Here is a 23,364-nt window from a genome sequence, read left to right as displayed (position 1 = left end):
AAGTGTTATGAGGCCGAACGTGGCTGCAAAACAGCGTTGTTGTCTGCGCTCTCAGCTAGGCAGTTCACGGCGAGACAAGGAGTCTCGTTCCGCTGAAGCTAGGTAGGGATTTGTGAGCCCCCTAAACGAGAGGTAGACTGGAGGAAAGCGTCTGAAGTTTCGGGTACAGCTGTGTACCGGGCAACTAGACTGGTCCTGTCCCCGCCGTCGCTCGAGTGGTTTGCGTACGCCAGGAGCATAGGAAAGTTAGACGGAATTGCAAAGCTCGAGTGATTTGTTCGCTCTTAGAGCTGGAGTTTAACTGCAGTTTGAAATTTTTTCCTTTTTAGATGTGACGCATCTCTTTCACTCGCCTTGTCCCTCCGGCGTCGTACGGCGTAGTCCGCATCCCTCCCCCATTCTCCTCGCCGCGCCAGCTGCGCGCTAGCGCCGCTCTCACCGCAGCGCAATCTGCGTGTTAGCGCTCGCCGGCGCTCGCTCCGTCGCCGTGCCACCTGTGCGTGGGTGCGGGTTAGCGCGCAGCTTGCGCTCGGTTAACAAATGCGCATGATCTGCTATGCGCTGCTCTCTCTCATTCCGCTGTACATAAACGCGGTAACTGCGCCGCTCCGCTCAGTCGTTCCGCCGCTGCTCTGCCGATGACATCCTCCGATGACCAACGGTGATTTGAATGGAGACTAACAGGCCTGCTATAACGCCGGTCGGTGCAACAGTAACAAGCACCGGCCACCCCGATGAACATTTAAACCATCTTCCCGCGAGGGCAACCAAAATATGGACACACAACAATGGACACGCTAACATAAAGGAAACGCAACGGGAACCCCCGATGTGTCGCATCTACCCTATAATTTCCCTCGCGGGAAGATGGTGTAAATTTTTATTACTCATGTACCCAGTTAATCTACTGCAAATAGTTGACTATAAACTCTTCGTTTTCTTTCATAAACTACAAACGCCTTGACTTCGTCTGTTCGGTCACCATCTCCGAGAACATCAGCACCAGCGCCCTACGAGCCTTCTGCCAAATCAACCGCAGGACTGTCAATTGGGTTCCTGATCGGCATCGTACTTCGGGGTAACGAACATGAACAATCTTTATTTGCATGAAGCAAGAGCTGGCACAGGGCGGGGTGATGACTTCTGTACACCGTAAACTTTTTTACACCCTTTCTGGCCGAAAAGGGTGTAAAAACTTGTCCCATGGCTAACACCCTTAAAAGGTGTTTTGGCAAAAAAAGGGTGTACAGATGAAAAAAGGGTGTTGAGCCTCACACCCTTTTTTAAGGTGATGGCATGCGCAGTGGCAATGTGAATCGGCGGAGCGCGCAGCATTCAGCACAAATAGTCGATACGTGCAAGTTACAGTTAGAACACAAATGAATTGAGTAACAAATCCAACGGGATGCAAGCGGTACAGGGAGTGCATACTCACTTAGTAATACATGTGCTGTTCTTGCTTTTATACCCAGCAGAGGAAAGCCCCCGACAGAGTACGTGGGCTTGTCGCAAAAAACAGATATATTAGCGCTAATTTGGGAAGTATAGATTTTACTGTGGGAATGTAGAAATCAACACGCGGATATGCAAAAACTTTTTAATTACGGGGTATTTTTTGTGTTCCATAACTTACAGATTTTTATTAAGTACCAAACAAATCTTCCCCGCCACTTCAACACCCTTCAAAAAAGGTGTTCATTATTTCATCACCCTTTTTCCCAAATTGGTGTAAAGCTCAAATTAGGGTGTTCGAAACTAACAAAAAGTCGTAAAAAAGGGTGTAAGAAAAAGGGTGTAAGAAAAGTCCTCCAACTAAGAAAAATGGTGAAGAGACCTCCAACTGTGGAGACATTTTTGTACCTGTTTACACTGGTGGACTGAACATTTTCTACAAGCGGTGGCTGTTTTGTACCTCACGATGTTCAAAGCAATATGAATTGGCATAATTTATGACCAGTGAGGCTCTTTAAGCTTGACGTAGCATCGGTGGTGTTAACAAAAAAAAAATACCAAGAAAAAGAACTGCGGCAGCTGTAAAGAGTGCACCACCGCAGATAAAGTATTACAACAGTGAAGTAGGCTCTCGAGCTTGTTAGAGTGTGAGCACAGGTGGCGTATGCGTATGCGCAGCTCTTACTTTACCATTTCAAAGTTACTAGTCTTTTTTGGGTTTTAAAACGCAAAAAAAAAATTTGCGCAGCTTGAAACAGTGGTGCAAGGCTGGAGAAACAGCATAGCTGGGGGCCGACCTAGCTTGTTTCCCCTTGGATCCCCGGCAGGGAGGGAGGGGAGGGGGAGAGAGAGAGACACACTGGAACAGCCTGGTAAAATCCGGTTAAACTTGGCCTCACCCCTCAACGGTCATCCTAGCATAGCAAGAACATTGGATAGATTAGGAAACATAAGAAAACTTAGCAACACCGGAAGAAACTAGGTCCACCGCTGCTTTTTTTTTTTGCAACTCAACACCTATTTCACACCGTTTCAGCAACCTACAGAAAGCCAAGCTTGTTGCAGTCGGTAAACACTCTGTTCGCCACACGACTACAGTCCTTTTAATTTGTAGGGTTAAAATTGGTGTTTCACGTGCCAGAGCTAAACTTTGGGCATGAGGTGACCGCATATGGAAACGAGCGTTCATTGCTACGAGCAATACTTTTTTTTGCGTTTGAAAATTTCTTGCGAAAAGAGGAGTATATGAGGGCATGTCTTATTCTTTAAAGTGCTATTATGCATCCAAGCATGGCCTAATTCAATAAACAGTTGAACACCTTTTCCACACCCTTTCAACACCCTAAGAAAAACTAAGGGTGCTGAAGTTGACCAACACCCTTTTTTTCACACAAAAAGGGTGTAGAGCTTGTAAAAGGGTGTTGAGATTCAAGGAAAAGGGTGTAAAGGCCTTCCAACGCCCTTTTACCACTTATGCTACGCCCTTTTTGGCTAAAAGGGTGTAAAAAAGTTTAGTGTGTATTCGAGCAAGCCCATTTGTTGGAGTCTATGAGAAGTCGCTGTCTGTCTGTAACCTCTCTTGTATTTGTCGTTCGCACTCTGCATTCCAGTGCAACCTGAACCATGAACAAACCAAGCTTTCACTCTATCGCGACGAAACATGGAACGCTTAGTTGAGGAAGCTAGGCCTCAGCGGCGGCCGTCGCTTCTCTAGCTCATCCGAGAAGCCATGGAGCCGCAGGTTCTGGGGAACGTTTGGAAGCATCGCGCCGAATTTCTCAGGCGAACCGTGCGAAGTAAAAAAAGGGTACTCAAATTTAACGTAGGACTGTTTCTGAAAAAAAGCAAGATAGAATGGTGGATGTGCACGTAGTGCCGCGACTTCTGAAAGGAGAATGAGCGACCTGCAGTCGGAGTTGCCCTTTGGCGAGAAACGTTTAGCCCCGCAAAGTCGAGTGAACGCAAGGTCCGGTTCAAGCTATTCACGTATGCCGTTACCTAAAGGTATGCGAAGAACACTGATTAGCACGCAGCTTAACAGCAGCGAACGTCGCGGGTCTGGTGAATCCTTAAGCTCGCGTGGCCGGAAGCAGATCGGGAGAATGTTCGCATTACCTTTCATGAATGCGATTCAAATAGATTCGTATGGACCCAGCTACTTATAAAATTTTCATTTAGGCAAAAATTTTCTCCATTCATCAGTCCCTGAGTGACATAACAAAGAACAAAAAAAGCGCGTGTAGGAGGTGCGGACTGCACTCCGTGCCGGCGTTGACAATGAGGCGTGATGTCAAAGGGCTGGTCTCACGCGGGCTCTGTTGATGCGGCGGTTGCCCGCAATCTCGACAGTTTCCGCAACATCTACTGCAAGATGGAGTGTGCCTTTATTGCAGGGGGAAATGTGGAAGGAATTTAAATAGCAGTGGGGAGATGCCGATACTCGCGCGCAACAAAGCGAGATACAGGCAACCAGTGCATCTGCTCAAGCTGGTGAACGGGAGGACTGAGGCGGTTAGATACTTAAGCACGGTTGTCTCTGTGGGCGAAAGGCATGCGAGAAACACCGTATTGCGGATTGTGGAAGCCGTAGCAAGACATTCGCATCGATCTAGGGTTAATTGACGAGCCAGGGAGATGAGGCACTCACGCTTTCCTAAATATACTTTAATATATCTCAGTATATATTTATCTTAGTAACAACCACAAATCTCTCAAAATGAACTACCATTGTGGGGCTAGATGAAAACTCAATCCAAGCGAAGTGCTGAAATGCCGCAGTGAAACTCATTGACTCGTTACTGCATGCAACACACAAACCGCCAACGACAACCAATCCCACGGGGTGCAGCTCAGTGAATACTATCGGCTCAAAATGATATAGCTATATGTACAGCGTACACCCCATTTCTACCTTCCGAATAAAGAAGTATATCAAGAGTGCTATATTAAGGAACAACAAAATTAGACAGTTGCGTTTCATTCCAATCTATGCTTCATATGAATTATAGAGTTACGAAACGGGGTTATTCACCCGGAAAATTTCGAAGTCCCAGTTGAGAGTCGGCGGTTTAGGATACCGTAAAAGTAAAGTATAAAAGAAATGAAATTGCTTTCTTTGCACCATTTTGTGACAATATCCATTTACCCAAGACTCCAAGACCCTGGTAAAGCTGAACCAGAGTTTGCTACAAGATGGAAATGGTTCTGCGAAATATCCCAGTCTTCTGGGGAAAAAAGAATTCCAAAAGAAAATGCACCTTGTTCACCGTAAAACATGACGCTAGAAAGAAAAAAAACGAACAGACAATGCTTGACACTGATAGCGCGCAGACTGCACTCCCCCTGCTGGTGTATGTCAATTTCCGCTCGATTTTGAGACAAAGGGAAAAAAGGAATCATTCGAAACATGACTATGTCTAAGGGGATTTGTACGATTTATTTTTTGTAATGTAATGTGGCCACTGCGGCAGTCAGGAGAATAAAATTAAAGGAAATCCTACAAGCAAGGCCGCATAGTTGCGAAAGAAGACTTGTTAAGCATCTATGCATAGAAATCGAACCTTTAATAGCAGACAGAATTTGCATCGCAAAGCTGATTTATTGTTTTGAATAATGTGGTTCATTCATTGGTCTATTGATAAACTTGTTACCGTTTCCGCACTTTTTCGACCTATTGAAAAATTTAGACTCTGAAAAGAAGATTTACAACAAAATGTTAAGACCAAAGCCTTACTTCAGCGTATTTTGCGGGGCGCGTTGTGAGTTTGATAAACAGACTTCAAAGTAACCTGTTCTAGTTTTGATGAACCTAATGCCTAATATTTTTTTGAGCATGGCAGTCATTCTTGGGCTACCTTAACAAACACTTTTAATTTATCTTCTGGCCGCCGCGGCCCTTTTCTGGTGGAGGCGAAAAGCAAACTCGCCCTTGTGTACGAGATTTCGCCGCATGTTAAAGATCCCCGTGTGGAAAAATTAATCCGTAGCCCTCCACTATGGTGCGCCTCATCGCCGGCGTTGCGTCGGAGCGTTAAACCCTACAATTTAATTGGTTAATTTTCATCACTCGATTCAGCTGTCTTCCCGAAAGTTGAAATAATGTTTCCAGAAGGTGTATACAGGTAGCAGCCTTCAAAACTAGTAAAACTGCAGGGGTGGCTCCAACAAGTCCACATTATCCAGAAGAAAGGAGTCATCAGGCATATTTGAGGCAAAGTTTGTAACACGTTTCAGTGTTTTTACGATGGGAAAATAAAAAGTATTCCACACTAAATACGGTGTACAAGTACCAAAGTATAAAAGCAAACGCTGAACGAAAATTAGTGGGCTCATGTTCCGAGCAGAGAAAATGAGAAAGATAGATCAGACAACGGGGGCTGTTCCATCAGATGGCACGCTGAGAGTGAGAACCCGGAAGATGTCATTAGTTTGATGAAACGTACTCTGTACTCGTCTCAGGAAAAGCGAGAGAGAAAGGAAGAGCGTGATGCATTGAAGAAGGAGGAGAGAGGATGTGCAAATATATGTTGGAGCGGCGCAAATCAACCATTGTGCTTACCTTGCAGCGAAGCAAGCACATCTGCGGTCAATTTCTCCTCAAAATAGTGCACGTTATACGTAGCTGGAAGGTACAGAAGGCATGATTTCAAATAATTGCAGAAGCCAGCGCAGTGAATGCGACCGTTTAAACAGAAGGCGAGCTTTTTTGTATGTTTAATCTGTGGTACCCTAAGGATCACTTAGTATTACAGAAGAGACTGGTTACAAGCAGCACAAAGCAGGGGTAGTCCAATGTACGATAAAAAATAAGTACTGCTTATACAACGTTACCTAAGGAGTAGTTAAGTAGTTGGTGAAATCGGATGGTGGCCGCAACTGCAAAAAGTTGGTTCTGTACTCTAAAAAATGGGGTCTGTACACCTAAACAACTCCGTTCCACAAGAATACTGAGCACGAGCACGCGGGTTCGATTCCCGGCAAACATTCGAGGGCATGGCGACGACGCATACTCAGAGCTTTTCGGCAAGCAGTGTAAGAAAGATGAGAAGATTACACACTCGGTCCATTTTCTGGCCGCTGGAGCCAACTGGTCATGGAAGCTCGCTCCAGCAAACCCTAACGGCTATAAAAATCTTTCGTCTACATGTAATATTTATTTGGTGGAGAATCCAACCATTGGTTGAATATTTAGTGGCGACCGCAGCAGCGAAAACGTGCAGGCACTAGCCGGCGACTGCCCCAACCTAATCAAGCCCGTATTTCTCATTAAAAGATGGGGTTGTTAAAGAAGGGTATAAGGCGAAGGAGGCAAATTAGAAGCCGTCATAAAATAATACAAGCAGGCGCTGGCTTCATTGAAGTTCTCGGCGTCTATACAGCAGTGCGCGTTTTTTAATATATTGCATACTATGCCCAGTCGCGTCGGTATTTTCTCTCATGGTCAAATGTATGTTCGCTCGCTCCCCACTTTAATCGCTGAAACCGACTTTTCGTCTTCTGAATTTGGTTTATTTGCTTTCAACCAAAAACAAAAGTTTTCATTCACGTCCAAAAGTAGGGGCCATACCATGATAATGTGACAACAGTTTTTGCTGGCATTATACACAAGGCTCAACTAAACTTACACTCATTTAATGCCGTGTTTGCGAACCAATCACGTGCATGTGTGCATACACACAGCTCAATAAAGAGGAATACGATGCAGCAATAAAGAAACCATTTCTACGAACATCTCATAGTGGGTTAGACAGGTAATGCACACAAAATTTCGCAGCAAATGTGGAGGGCATTTCTATTGGTGAAAGTGAAAGATGCCACTGTTGTGAAGGCCAGAACGAGGATGGTGAAGGTTTAAAGTTTGCGGTATGCAACGGTAAGTTCCATTTCAGTAAATGTTCCCACATAAGAGAGAATCTGCAAGCCCAATGGGGAACTGTGGCGAAAGTCGTGAAATTGCTAAACATGGAAAGGAGAAATGGGAAAATCTGTTATGGAGTTAAACAAAAAAATAACTTAGTGAGTCAAATATTTTCTTTCCACCAAAAGCATGACGGCGCCATGATGCCGAAAAACACCGTAAAGAACATCTAGAAGTCCGTAGAGATGATGTCCAACAAGTTTGAGGAGATTCTTGCCCCCTTCGTAGACTGGACAAGGGGGTCAAAGAGCTGAAACACCCGGTATAATCCATTGAAAACGAGGAAAAACATACAGAATGAACGAAATCGCTAAGCAACTGCACAGGCTGTAGTTGTCGAGTAGCAAAATAAACTCTGAGTTTAAGTCTATTCGGAACAAACTAACAGAAAGGAACAACATCGACCACATGCTACTATATCCGTGAACTGATTTCTATATGTGCAACAAGAACAGGCATAACCCGGATACCCAGATAATGCTAAATACAGCCCTCAAACGTACTACCCGACAGAATGTCTTGGATAAAATCACTTTGAACAACCAAGAATTGACAAGAAAACGCTTATTTATTGCTTTTAGAAATTATTTTTCATTTTAACCATTGATGACTACGATTGCAATGCACGGTGTTTCGCGGAGCATGTAAGCATTGACTCCTTTATTTTTGATGAAGTATCTGCTGAAGAAGTAGCAGCAGTTCTAAAGATGAGCAACAGTGTCAGTCGCGATGCGGATGTGGTTACTATGAACCCCTTAAAAACATTTTTATGGGCATTTTTAAGCATTTTTAACGGGTATATATAACTTGCGCTTACTAGAAGGAGTGTTTCTTAAGCGAATGAGAACTGCTAGAATAGCAGTCAGGCTCAAAAATGGAGTGAGAACGACATTCGGAACTACAGACCAGTATACATGGTATCCCAGCTATAATGCACCAAAGATTTTAAAAAGAGTGATGGCGTTACCTGAAGAAAACCTAGTGCATAATGTTTACAGTACTGTGCAAAAGCAAACAGAATTTTTTTAGTTGGTAAGACTTAATTAATATTTGTAATTAATGGTGTAACTTCAAAGGTAGTGTCCTAATCACATAAGTGTCAATGAGGCACTTGTAGGTGCCCACGAGCGGCATCTAACTGTAATATTTTCAACGACGAACTAGTTTCGAACTCATTTATTCTGACTGATAAAGAAAACCAGCTAAATATGTGAAATACCATGTGACGGCGCTCCGCGCGCATCGTAAAGCAATGCCCTCAAACAGTCTGCCTCTGAGTCAGCCAGAATAAAATGAACACAAGAAAGAAAGAAGAAATCGCGACCGGGTTTGTGCATTATCTGCCACACTCGCCCCGCGATACGTGCTGCTGCTTCTCCTTCCATGCATGCCATTATCAAAGTGATGGGCTGTCTCTTCTGGAGGGTGACTGGCAAAACAGTTGCTTTCAGTCATTTAAGTAATTTAGGGCGCTGCGTGGCGCTTCCACTCGCTTTATGCTATTCTTTGCAAGAGCCGCTTGCTGTGATGGTTGTTAATCGCAGGATTGCCTTAGTTTCGCAAATATGTCGTCACTGATCGCTTGCTATAGGGCACCCTAGAATTTATTCTCTGGCGGCGTGTTGAGTTGGGAATCTGATTTGGACGGCCTTCTGACGCCTAAACGCACTAATATGTTCGGTTTCATGACTCATGGAGGGTCTGCTGCGCACACTCGTTTGCGAGGGGAGAATATGAGTGGTGAGCCAAGCGCGAGTGAGTTTGAGTGGTGACGGCAAATGGTGAGCATGAGTGAGTGCACGTGGTGATGGCGAGTGGTTAGTGTCAGCGCGAGTAAGTGCGAGTGGTCACGGCCAGTGGTGAGTGTTAGCGCGTGTGGGTGCGAGCGGTGGAGGGCGTGTAGTGAGCATGAGTGTGATTGAGTGCGCGAGCAAAAGTATATTCTTCTGTGCGAGCCTGATTGAGTGACGCGTAGTTTTGCAGAGTTATGGTGCCATGAAGAAGACCCGTACGATGTAGTTCTCCCAGCAGGTGGCACTGCAAAAGCATTCGTTGCGTGTGCTCTCGCCGTTCTGGAAGAATTCTGCTATGAAGCTCCGTGCAATGGCCTTGGCCTGGGCTGACTTTCCATGTCCAGAAACGTGTTCTTATCTCCATGATATGGGCGAAAAGGCAAAGTAGCATCACCAACTTCTTCGAAACGGAAAGGTACGTATAAAAGAAATGTAAATGGGTGGTGTTTGTCGTTCACTCGATATCTCGGCGTTTGGATAATTCGTACATTTTTTTTACTCTCTAATGATCATAATTAACGAGTTTTTACTATTACGCAGTGTCGAGACCCAAACAATCGAGAGCAACGTTCATCAACCTAGCGTCCACGTCCCTATCGCGTGGCTGCCCGGACATGTAGGAGTCTCAAGAAATGAGGCGGGCCGTTTTCGGCCCGAGCCTATCTCGCAGCCGTTCCCAGAAACGGAGCTGCACGCCTTCAGACAAAGAATATATGATTATACATGACACCAGACCGTTATAAAGCAGCCCCGTAAGGAACGTTCTTGCCTCCCTAGTTATTCACGCATCGAGTCCCATAATTTCCTCGCGCTCCAACACGCCCGCCTCAAAAAACTGCTGACGCTTCTAAACGTTTCGCAGGTGAATGACCGAAGCTTTTCCATTCTATTCTGGAAGGTGGCACGGCATCACAAATGTAATTTCAAAGACTACGAAATATTTTCTTTGGGCTTGATCTCGATTTCAAAACGAAAAAAAAATCTCTGTGAAACCTGTACGCCCACTTTGTAATTTTTTTACTATTCACCCCTCTCTTCTCATGCTTATTTTAAAAACATCGTTCTGGGACACTCTTATGAATTTCAATACCTAAGCTTGAAATTTTGCATTATATTTCACCCATACTTTATTTGTACTATACCTTGTCGCTGCCCATGGTGGCGTCTGATGGATAAGAAGCCACTTTTTGTTTTTAGGTTTCAGCAAACATGAAAACAAAAACACCAGCAAAAAAACTCGCCTAATTGGAGTTTTTGCGAGCCCCTCCGAGAGCGTGCGCAAGAATGTAATGGTAAATGAAGATGAGCGTGTTTCCACACGTTTGAGAACATCTTAGTCTGGTAGGTCGAGCGGTATACGAGCGGTTATTGGCTTCCCGGGGCTAAATTCTCGTATGTAAGCGGTAGTTGCTTTGTAAGTAGCTTGGTATTGCTAGAACATAAAAATGCTTGCAATTCTCATGTTAATTGATTGATTGATTGTAGGGTTTAACGCGCCGACGCAACGCAGACGATGAGGCGCGCCGTGTGGAGGGCTCCGGATTAATTTTGACCACCTGGGGATCTTTATCGTGCGCCAAAATCTCGAACACACGGGCGTTTTTGCTTTTTGCCTCCATCAGAAAAGCGGCCGCCGCGGCCGGGATTCGAACCCGCGACCTCGTGCTCAGCAGCGCAACGCCTTAGCCACTGAGCCACCACGGCGGGTCAATTCTTATATTAAAAGAAGCGCGGCTTAAAGAGAGAGTTTTGGCGTTGGCTGTGCTCTAAACACAAGACATGGGTGTGGTTTTGGACATTTCATTTATTGCGTTTGTTATAAATGTATTATACCGCTCTTTCGTGTATTCCGACTTAAAAGGAAGGAAAGCAGGCTGCGAAACTGATACCGGGTGCACGCCCGGGAAAGTAAAAAGAACTGAGTTCAAATCGACCGAAACTTTGGAAAGTTCCTTTTACATTTCAATTACACCTCACCCAAAGACTATACTTCAGCCGAAGCAATAAAAAAAGAGCATCTCGCTGCTACAAAAATAAACAGTCCTCATGGAGCGGATTGACCATATTGATTTTGTTTTCACGGAAGCAGTGGAAGGGTTACAATTGAGGATATTGGTGGTCGACTGTTGTGGATGTTGACGCTGCGTTGTTGTTACATGGGGCCGTCTTCCAAACAGTCCCTCATCACGAGATCCAGTTCAGCTGCCAATTGAACCTACGTATAGAAATGGTAGAAGCGACAGCTAGCGCGCTTTTGCCCCCGAGTCCCGATAATTGCTCGCGAGAACTGTGAACATAACAACGCTTGTTTGCTCTCGAGTGCGAACACTGTGGCTGTTATACGTAATGGGCTATGTTAAACTCTTGTTCGTCTTGTCTTGGTCGGCGTGCACAGTATCACACATAGTGGCTGTGTTAAACAGTACGGATTTTCGTAGACTACCCGACAGCTACAACGCAAGAGAGAAAAGAGCTTGAGCGGGGCGATAGTGATCAGTTATAAGACTATGTTAAGCATGTTGATGATTTTTTTATTTACTTATTTATTTATTTATTTATTTATTTATTTATTTATTTATTTATTTATTTATTTATTTATTTATTTATTTATTTATTTATTTATTTATCTATCTACGCGTCCAGGCCGTTTGTACAGATGCATGACATTGTGGTGGCGATGTAGAAATGCATGAAAACCGGCAAACAGGAGGAAACTGCTAGTTTGAAGGTATGCTAAAACAATACGATGCATCACTTTCAAGCTATAACCAGGCAACTCGACATAAAATATTTACAAGGAACCGCAAAACGGATAATTACAAATATTCGAGGCAAAAATCCCTAACCCTACTGGTTTTAGGTACAACAATTGCCAGTGTATTAGTGCACTACGCCCCGTCACGTAACTCTCTTTTTCCTACTCTGTACACCTCTCAGGCTCTTCCCCTAGGGTCTCTCTCCTCCCACGATCAGCGCAGCCTCAAGCCAATTTGAATATCCGCACTCCATACCTCACGTTGCGTAATTTTCCACTTTTAATTACTATTGGAGCAAATTGGAATGTCATTTCTCTGCATAAAATGCAATGAAATGAAACGGAATGATTGCGGCGGCGTGGTTGTGACTTGGGTGTGAGGCGGTTTTCTATTCTAGGACAAAACGTTCTTTTTTTTCGATATATGTTTAGTTTATTTTCATTCCTAAAATCAAGAACAAATTTATTTGAACCAAAATACCAGTGCGGGTTCTAGTCATGCACGGACGCCCTGCCTGAAACATCCGCAATATTTGATTTTTGCTCAGCATTGCTGATGAGCAGGAATTGTGGCACCAGAATAACTGTTTTGGAAACATTTCGCCTCTAAAAAGCCCCCAGCTTTGGATTGTCCGTAGCGTTTGGCCGAGTGGTTAAACGAGGGACCGACAGGTAGACAGACGAACAACATGCATATCAAAAGTTTCGGGTTCAAGTCGACTCACAAAGGCTATCGTCTTAAAAAACAGGCTTGAACAAGTTAGTTGTGGAATGTATTTCTTTAATTTTAAAGTAGCGGCCAGTCAAACGTCTGGCCTCAATATGTAGATATTTAGGTATTTTCCCTCTTATTATCAAATGTATTTATTATCACAAGCAGTAACATTTTTGGTAGGATTGTGAGAAGCGAAGCCGTCGTGTACACTTAATATATTTGGCGCAGATTTGACAGTAACGGCAATTTCACTTAACTTGAGCTCTGGCAGCGGACATCCCTCAATAAGGCACACACAGCTACAACCGTTTCTTCTAAACATTTGAACAAAATTGGCTGTGGTGAAACCCATTTTTCCACATGCGCAAAAGAAATCCACGGAGGCTTAGCAAACGTCAGTCCCTTACTTGAACCTCTTCCTCCTGGAAGATCCATCGCACGAATGATCTCGGTGCATTTGGGGCATGCGCCAAGCTTAATCTCAAGTCCCGATCACTTTTATTGAGTAACGCGGACATCGAGGTGTGTGCTATAACTACGCGGTCCTCGTAGAAACCATACGCCGTTCAAGACATGACGGGGCAGAACAGCAAGGCGCTTTTCCTGACACTTTTCCTATAAAATGCCGCGAGACAGAAGAACGTGCACACTACTGAGTTTTTTGTTCACGGACACAACTTATGCGCGGGATGATAGGCCTACCTGCTTCGCTTTAAAACTTTTGTTTTGGTCCGTACCAACGACGCCGAACTGAATCTCAAAACACGATTGGTCATGAACTGGAAACCCTAGTTTATGAGTAATTCTGAGTAAAAAGTCCAATTTTATTCTGCCGATCTTGCTCATTTCAGGTAGCCCCGTGTTTTCATGTGTGGTGTCGGTGGACGCGCTCGCTGCATACCTTAGTAATCGCTTCATGACATCCGCAGATACAAATTCGCGTGCTACGTGGGCCCAATATCCTAGCAGGCCCCGCTCCGCTAAGAAAACATGGCTCGTGGGCCACCCAGAAGCACCACGTTCCTCCTCACAATTTTGCGGTATCTCCTCTGCCGCTTCTCTCTCTGCCCTTGCTTCGGTGGGCTCCTTGTTCCATCGGTTGCATCATGCAACGACGTCGACAGACGCCGCAAGATAAAAGAAATTGCACAAGTGCTGCTTTGTACAAGCCTGTTCAGATTATGTAGAAGAGAGTGCATTCATCTAAAAATATTTTTTTTATAATACCCACTCTTGTGCAAACAATAATATTTAAAACTAAATACTGGTACAAGTATAATTCATAACACTTAAAAATGGCTCCAGTGCACTACATCCGCTAGGTGTCATGGAAATGGCTTACCTACACCCTAAACACCGCGTTAGCATACAGGGAACTTGTTTTTGAATAAAAAAATGGTGCTGAACGTTCTTCGTTCCCCGTTACACCGCTCACGTGTCCAGAATGCTGCCTTTTGTTCTTGATTGCGTTCTCAAGCGATCTTATGGGCTGCTCAAGAAAAGCTAATATTCCCAATAAAACAGTTGGTATGGCAAACAGCACAATTTGCACTCTCTATTTGCGTGAGGTGATAAACAGAGCAGGTGGCTCCGCCAGCAGCTTTAGACGCTTGCGCAGAATACAACTGCCCCAAGGCACGCCGGCGAGGAAATGCACATGAGTACATATTCCGTACTGTGGTATAGAGTGCGTCACCCACAGCTGAATCCGCTCATATTGCTTTATTTAGTGCGACCGGGTGTGATTTCCCAATTTAGGGAGTTTTAAACCACACGAACCCAGTTGTTAGAGACAAGTTGTATCAATATGTTTCAAGTCAGGCTCGGGCTAACTCGCGACAGCACAGGGAATAATCTTTTATTCCAAACTCGTTAGCCAAGGTCCAACTACGAAAAAAAGGTCATTTCTCGAAGAATAAATCTACCTTTACGCAGCAAAGGTCAAAAAGCGGACAGTTTCATTGCGCCATGAAGAAATCTGATCGTTCATGTTTTTTATGTGGAAGGGTGCGGAACAGGGTATGAGTTAAAAGAGGAATGGGGAAAGTCCATAAAATAAAATTTCCGCATACCGTTCGCTGAATCATTCTCCAACAAAGCAGTGTGCTGCAACCTTTTGCTGGACAACCGCCTCTCAATATTTAAAAGGCTTGTAAGTTTTTATCTCATGTTTATTTTTATCTGCTTTCCAGGTCCTTAGTCACGTAAAGCAAGACGTTTTACCGTGTTTTCCTATTTGCGCGCGGCGATGATGTTACATCTCCTGTAGATTTCTGTATTCAGTGATTATGTTTCTTTGCGTTGTGTTTCTATAATTTTTTGTGTTTCAACCATTTGTATTTTTAGTTTACATTCATACTTTTATAAATTCACTTTTCATATTTTGGGGGGGTGGGGTGAATTTCGGATTCTCTTGACCAATGCTCGTAGCCTCCATTTGCATTGTGTGATTAAATGGTTGACGAACCGTATTCAGAAAACTGTGTGTAGTATCTGAGCAACGGTATGCAATAATACTTGTTATGGGTTAGTGCATTTACGAATATGTTCACGTACAGCACTGTTCAGATGAACACGGATTGTGAATCTGCGTGCGGAAGAATATTTTTCGCGTACATACGACACTGCGCTGAACTGAGGGTTGTGATCATCTGCAGAAAAGACAAGCAATGTAGCCCACCAACATCAAGCAACAGCGTCACCGTGACAGCAAAGGTTGGCTGTTAAGGACGGGTTTCAAGGGCACACACAAATTAACACAGAGCCAATGCATGCTCGCGATTGTTTGGCACTATCATCATCCACCCCTTGGTTTTCGCAGAATTAACAAGGAGCTATCACCTGGCTGCAGGGTCAACAATATGTCCTGAGTTTCACTAACACGACATGCAAAACTTCTATGACTACGCGGCGCAACCAACTCAACGTCGGAAGAGCCGCAAAACACTATAGCCAGCGGAGCGTAGGAATAGAGACAACCATGAAAACTGAAATGAAGCGGTACCGTGACCGCGTCTGTGCGAGATGCATAGAAAGAATTATGGTGAAGATTTGCGCATGGCAATTGGTATCCTGTACAGACACACCTTGTGTTTATTTGTCGTGGTCTTGTTGAGGGATAACGTAAACCTCCATCCATTCCTGTTCTACCACGTTTCTTACCATCCTTTCCCTTAATCTCGTTTTTTTTTCAATCTGAAGAGAGAGGACCCTGACGGGAGTTTGTGTTCATTGAGAGTATTTGATATGTTATATATTAAATCACACGCAGCCTTTTCCGGTGATGGTGATATTGTTTGTGTACGAAGTTGCCTTAGAGTAAAGCGGCGGTTGTTTAGTTTCAAGGCAAACGTTTCCTACAGGACCAGGTGGCATTAGAAACCTGGGAATGGGGTATATCCAACCTCAGTATTCCTCGAGATTGCCCTTTTTATCTGAACAATATATAGGACGTTGCTTGCACAATGTTTAGGAGGTTATTTTCCTTTAGCAGGGAGACGGGGACGAAAATTCTTGTCTCTCTCTCAATAATATTTACTTTGGACTCGGCGAGCCGCTGATTTCTTCGCAAAACACGCTCCCCCGTGGCTTTCCAACAAAGTCTGCAACACTGTCGCTGTTACGTCCCACCACACGGTTTGCGGACCACTAAGCGTAGGAATAAGCAACTCAGCACGGCTGCAAAACTCCGCTCTCCTGTTCGCCATCGACGCTGAAGAAACATCGACATGAATTGTCATTTTTTAAAATAGAATTTGCCAATGCACTGGCTTTAACATGTTAGAGACATTCCCTCTAATACTAGGCATGGCTTAAACAATGTAAAATGCCCAGTCTAAATATTTTCTACAGTCTGTTTCCGAATGGCAGGAACTACAGTTAAATATCTAAAAAAATACAATGTGAGCAGGCGCTTCTTGACGGCTCAAAAAAACCAAAAAAAACGAAGTACATGCAGATGTCGGAGAAGAGAACGTTCAAAAAAGGAAGAGGTGGTAAACAGGAAGGGAGACGTGAAGAGGGCTCGAAGCAGGTAGAAGCAGTGTGTTCGGGGAGCTAACGGCTGGGCGAGATCGCCAAGGGACCTCCAGCCAACCTCCAACTGGACCGCGAGACTGGTGACGACGAGGCGGCGGAAAAGCGTCTCAACGCAGCCCTCTTGGACCGCCCAGCGCACAAGCGACAGCCCCGCGACATCGCAAGGGCAACGACAGCGCCAACAGCCAGCGCCCCACTCCACAGCTCAACGACGCTATCGACTCACTACGCGTGAAGCTGAACTTATGTACATGAGACTTTTCTTAGAGACCGTACCAATCAGATCGGGTTTCGATGTTCATTTGTGTAGTTTACAAATTATTTTGTCCCATAATATACTTTTTCCTCTGTCTGACACCAACCTCACTCGTTTCCTGTCGGTCTGGGTAAATTAACCCTTCCCATCCGAGAAAACAAGCAGCTTTACATAACCATTCTTGCTTTTTTAAAGGTTATCATAAACTACTTCCGAAAGTGTAACGTGATTTATATTCATTCATGCTAAAGGAACGCAGGATTACTGCTTTTTTTTTCACATGAAAGTGTCACAGTATTGGCAGCTGCATTTTCAAATTCCAAATGTGGAACTTTAAGCTAAAGATGTCCAAACCAATACCTTGACATTACCGGTTCTTATAACAGCTGCTGTCGCTATTACCGCATATTTTTATTATTTTGCGAGGCATGTGTCTCGCTTGTTTCGATGATAATGCCCATGCATTTATCCCTGTGGGATGAATATAGTAAACATGTGCACTACAACTCTCTAATATTATATAACCCATTTATTTCAAGGTATTAAGGTTAATTGAAACGTCCGCAAACCTTAGCGAAATATTTTTCCACCGCACAAGTGACACTGTGTAAAGGAAAGATACACTGTTAAACCAATGGCTAAACGCAACTTTTGGGAAGTTCATAACCAACGTTTATATTTCGAATCGTACTAACCTGCAGCTTTATGAAGCACGTAGAAAAGTAATGTATCGACAAAGCTAAACGAAAAAGCTGGATAAAAACATAGTTTACATCGTGCCGAAAATAAAATCTTAATATTTGCCAGGGGAACAAAAACTCCCGCGCAAGGTTTGCATGCACTCAAGAACAATTAAAAAAAATTAAGGGGTCCAAAAACACGATTTCCACATACTTTCAAGTGCCCTTGTTCTTACATTACAGTATAATATTTTGCAAATTTTTGAAGCGCTTCCCTCATTTTGTTGAATAAATGTGGGGATACACTTTAGGGGAAGAATTGCCATGATAGCTTGTGCTACCGGAGATGAGAAATGAAACAATGGAGGGAAAAGTGAAAAAAAAAGTAGATGTAATATTTCGTAAAACCGAAGGTGAGAAATTTAATATTCACAATTTTAGAATTTAGAAATTTTCGATTTTTAGCGAACCCTTCCATTCAAGTATATATTTCTCACTGCAGCCGATAGCATAGAAAATATGTGAACGTAAAAATATTGTACCACTATACACCCTCGTGGAGCTATCTACCGGAAATTGCCATCCAAGCGTAGCGAAGGGATACATTAAATATTGCCCTAATTTTTATGAGAAACCATCAAAACGTGAACAAAGATATACAGTTTCGACATTTAAATGTTATGGAACCTGGGTTATTGTTGTTAGGTCAATGATATTGTTAACAATGTGTTGCCAATTTCCTGTCGTGCATAGATGATAGCATGCTTGCGGTAAAAGCAATGCTGGACCAAACACAACCAACACACGAGATGAAATAAGCCAGCGGAGAATAGAGTTTCGTATTCAAAAGCAAACGATGTTTCCACTATCAGCGATAGTGCACACACTCCAGCAAGCACACAGAAGATTGCCTATGCAAGAATGCAGATGTCGCCGGAGAACCCCTTCTGGCGCTCCAGAATAGCACCTGCTTCGGGTATCAAAGAAACGCATTAATAGAAGTGTGTTCCTAGGCTTCCTCTCTTTCCCTCCAGCTGTGAGAGTAAGTAATCTTAGCATTCCAGTGGAACCGCGACAAGGCCTCTCAGTTATGCAGCGCCATGGCTGAGTAACTCTGAGCCAAGCTGGTTTGTTGCGCCATTTTTACGGTGAATGAAAAGAACTCCTGGCCACGTAAGGTCATAAACATTTGATGCAGTTTAGGGTTTCGCCCAAGGAGATTGCGTTCCTGGTTGGAGCATTTTGTCGGCAGTTCAGTCAAAAGCATCCGGGCTGTGGTTCAGTCTTACATTAAAGGACATTACAGGTAACTTGAATTTTTAAAGCATACCAAAATTATGTGTTGGATCTGCCTAATATCAGAAAACAAATTCAACATGCCTTCAGGTGGGTATAGCTTCCTTTTGATTTACCACACGATTTAGCTCGGCTTTCCTTAAATACTACTGCAGGTAATCGCTGTTTAAAAAGTGTCATTTTATTGTGCTAGGTCAGAGTCAGAGTAACGACAGCGCTGATCAAAAACCACCTCACTTAAAAAAATTGTGGTAAATGCAGCTTGGGCCGCACCAGCTTGACAGTGATAATGTCGATGGGGTGTCGGTCACGTTTCGGAAGCCGTAAGACTATGTTTTATCTTCATTGGGGAAACAACTTACTGAATTTCTTTTTGGATTGAGCGAAAGATTTCATGTTTGAGGTCATATTTACGTTCTGCCCAAATAATCAAGGACATCGAAACGTCATATAAATATTATGCAGAAATTCAGCGAATTATCTAATTAGGCGTAGAAACCTTAGGCCGCTTGCCTTGAGTGTGAGTTTCTTACATCCATTTTTTCGTTTTTTTATAAGTTTTTATAACCATTACAAGTAGAACATTCGCGAAATCTGCATTACTGTGGAAATGCAGGGCGGTATACGGTTGCCATTTTCGGTAATTGCTTATTAGTGTTCTTATTTTTTTTTCATTTTTTCAAATTTTTTTCGAGTGACTTGACGTCCACACTTCATCGAGTGACGTACAACCTACACACATGGACGCTTTTACAGGTGCCGCAGGTGTGCTACAGTGCATCCTTGTTAAAATACGATTCAGTGTTGTGGAGATGGAACAGCGAAAGAGAGGGCGCAGTACATTTCCCAACCAACTTCCTTAAAACGTTCTCTCCAGCACAAAAACAACGGAATCATAGCAACAGTAGACGCATCCTAGCGTTTGCCGTAACTTTCATTGAAGCCAAACGATGCCGACCTTAACTTACAGATAAGGTAGGACTCTCAGACCTCGACATCGTGGTGAGTTTTAAAATTAAATTCTAAGATTCTGGCCTTCAGCTGTTCAGAAAAATGACCACGAGTGTTCACATGCCTCGATAGAGGGAAAGAGGTCCAGGATTTTTTAATATTTCACTGTTAATTCTTGGCAAAACCAAGCGGAGGCTCAGAAAAACAAGGACAGAGAGACGCTTAACACTGCTAGCACAGTCTTTGTCGTGTTTCTCTACGTCTTTGTGTTTTTTTTGCACTGTTTTTCCTAGGGCTGCTGCTGGATTTAGTGAGAAAGTCGCCAACATTTTCGCTCCATCTGCAAACAACGCTTGAAGGCTCGGGAAATATCCTTGTTAGGCGTTCGGTTTGAACAAGGGTACTGTCATGCCTTTCGAGTATGGATGCAAGTTTCGGAGCGGAGGCTGAATGTGTCAGAACGAGGTTTGTTTGCGGATTAGGGATCACAGGCACTTTAGAGAGAATGTCGGCGCGGTTCAACTGGTTAGCTCATGTAATTGCGTCATCGATCACCTGATCTGGGTATTTTTGACTCAAGAGCGCGGTTTGAAGTTCTCTGCAGTTCGAATCGAAATCCGCCTGGCTTGTGCAGATTCGCCTAAACCAGTGAGATTGGCTATAAGGTATTGCAGTCGTGCAGTGCCTGACAAGGCTGCTGTGGAAGCACAAATACTGGTGCGTATCTGTCAGTTTCCGTGGTGATAAGCCTGAATCCTGCCCTGGGAAACTGTGACTGTAACATCGACGAAATTTATGATGTGCTTGGAGTAGGAATGAGAGAGGGAGATAGTAGGATGAGCAAGGTTAAAAGACTCTACAAACGTAAGAAGTTCCATTTCACCATGCTGCGCTATCATGAATATATCGTCTGTATACCGTTTGTAGTACAGTGGCTTTTTATTTGGGTTGCGAGGAAATTTGACTCTAGACATCTCATAAAGATTTTCGCGTAGTTCGGTGCGATTTTGGTTCCCACTGATGTTCCGCTGACTTACAGGTAACTGCATCTTCAAACTCAAAATGGTTAAGTTCAAGAATGAGGTGGAGTAATCTTCCAAGGGTAAAGAATCTATATGGGTAAGAGAATCTATATGTCTCACGGCGACTGCTCATAATGCACATGATGCAGCGGTGATACTATCTGCATGCGAATGTTAGTGTACTTTGACACGACATCCAGTGTAACACATAGGCAATCGTTAGGGATTTAAATCTGCATGATACCTGAGAGAAAATGATTTGTATTCCTAACGAAGGAGGGGCACCTCAGAGAATTACTCGAATTAATGAGTCGACATAGCGAGAGAGATTCTCGGGAAAAGAACCGATGCCAGAAACTATGGGGGCGACCTTGCTTGCTATCCGCATGTATCTCATGGAGCAGGTAGAATCTCTCTTCTTAAGCGAGCGGTGGATTCGTTATTTAATTTATTTTGAATGAGCTCAGCAATCGAATCTTCGACGATTAGCTCTTCGGGGTGAGGAAATACTTTGTAAACAATTCGGTTATAACGATATTTGCCTAGTAATGCTTCCGAGACCTTGGTATTTCGTTGGCTTGGTTTGCGATCATGTCCGCGGCGGCTGCGTTTTTGATGGAGGGGAAAAGAAAAAACGTCAGTGTGTTCGAGATTTCGGCGCACGTTAAAGATCCCTTGGGGGTCAAAATAATCTGGAAGCGTCCACTTAGGCGCGCGTCATCACCTGTGTAGCGTCGGCGCATTAGACCCCACAATCAATTAAGTGATCTGAGCATTTCTGAGCGATTTTTACTCCCATTCGGTGGCGACATCGAGTTAAACCTCAGACTTACTATTGCAGAACTCGCACAGCAGCTAACAGGCATCGCTGAGGAGGTATTGAAAAACGCAGTGCGAAATTTTATGAAATTAATAAGGAAATCCAGAAACACTAACTGTATTCGACATGAAAGTAGCGGACAGTGTTAACAAAGTTACGGAGTTCGAATGCAGTCGGGTAGGTATGTTTAAAAAACTTGAAGACCTTGAAAAAATACCATCGTTTTGTTCTAATTGCATATAGCGCTTATTAACAGCATAGAGAGTCCGTGGAAACCATTGAGAAAACTAGTGTAAAGGAAAGCTCTGATAATGTGCTTGGCGTAAAGTTGTGGTCTGTTCAACTGATTCACCATCTGGGTCGACCGAAGCAGGGGGGTGGTCATAAACCAAAGCTTATAATAATTAGGTTGCTTGTCTTCCGAGACAGAAAGAGTGTTATAAAAAATAGCCCCAAATCGAAAGGATCACTGTTCTCTACAAGCCAATATTTTCCATGGGCTAATCGGGTTGTAAGAAAAGGCTCTGGATGCTGACGAAAGAATGCCGGCACCGTCATGAAAAAGTACTCCTTCTGTACGACAGCTTCGATGTCGACAGCGGTGTTCATTGTTGGGACGAACGTCAAAATGACAGCATTTAACTGTAAAAAAACCGTCAAGCGGACGATTGTGGTCACGCAAGTGTCTAACAAAGCGAGAATTACGAGGATCCAAATTCGTTACGTTTCTTCCTCGTGAATGCTCGCAGTCTCGCGAATAAGATAGAACAGATAGAAGCAATATATTTAGACCTGGCACCTAATCATATGTCTATTACTGAAACGCAGCTACATTCCACTATTTCCCATAACGACGGTGTCCGACCAGGATACGCGACCGCAAGAAAAAACTGAGGATCACCTGGTGGGAACGTAATGCCCCTTTCGAAATAAGGAATACGCTTTTCTGCTATGCTGGACGTCAGCGATATCAAAACATTACGGTGTAACGTCTATGTCAAAAACAGAACCACTAAATTGGTCGTAGTTCATAGGCCACCTAATGCAGACAGTACGTAGGTATCTTGAGTCCTTTTATGACTACCCGCACTCCAAAGTTCATGCGGGGACAATTACACTCACAGGTGCATTTTACTTTCCCGAAATCAATTGGTGTTCTCCAGCCACAAAACTTAAACCCAAAATATTTTAATAAATATCAGCCTTACTAGTCTGTAGCCCTTTGTTCGTGCAACAAGGCGTGTGCAAGGATGATCGTCCTCTATATCAGACGTTATCTTTGAAAAAAACGACCTCCCAAAACAATTAAACAAAAATAGATATACTCGATGGGTTATCCGACCTTAATATGGTTTCACGCACAATGCTTTTGAACAGACAGATTTGGGCCTGTAGTTCAGTAAAACAACTCACCCGGATTTATTACAGAAAACGATGTTGCTGTAATGATACAGCTCGCGCACGACTACTCGGAAGTTAATGATTTGTGCCTCCTTGAATGGCACAGTACGCGCGAAGATTCTTTGAAATTCGAGGCTCCTATTGTATATTGTATGAAAATATTGTTCTAACTGTGTTGTAAAATAACACGAAATACATACACCAAATACAACATTTTGCATAACTATGGTAACCGGCTCACACCGAATAACTCGTTAAAATAATAACC

This window comes from Haemaphysalis longicornis, unplaced genomic scaffold (genome assembly GCF_048455015.1).
Source record: "Haemaphysalis longicornis isolate Haplotype H1 unplaced genomic scaffold, Haemaphysalis longicornis Haplotype H1 scaffold_13, whole genome shotgun sequence".
NCBI classification, from domain to species: domain Eukaryota; kingdom Metazoa; phylum Arthropoda; class Arachnida; order Ixodida; family Ixodidae; genus Haemaphysalis; species Haemaphysalis longicornis.
This window is presented reverse-complemented; position numbering follows the sequence as displayed.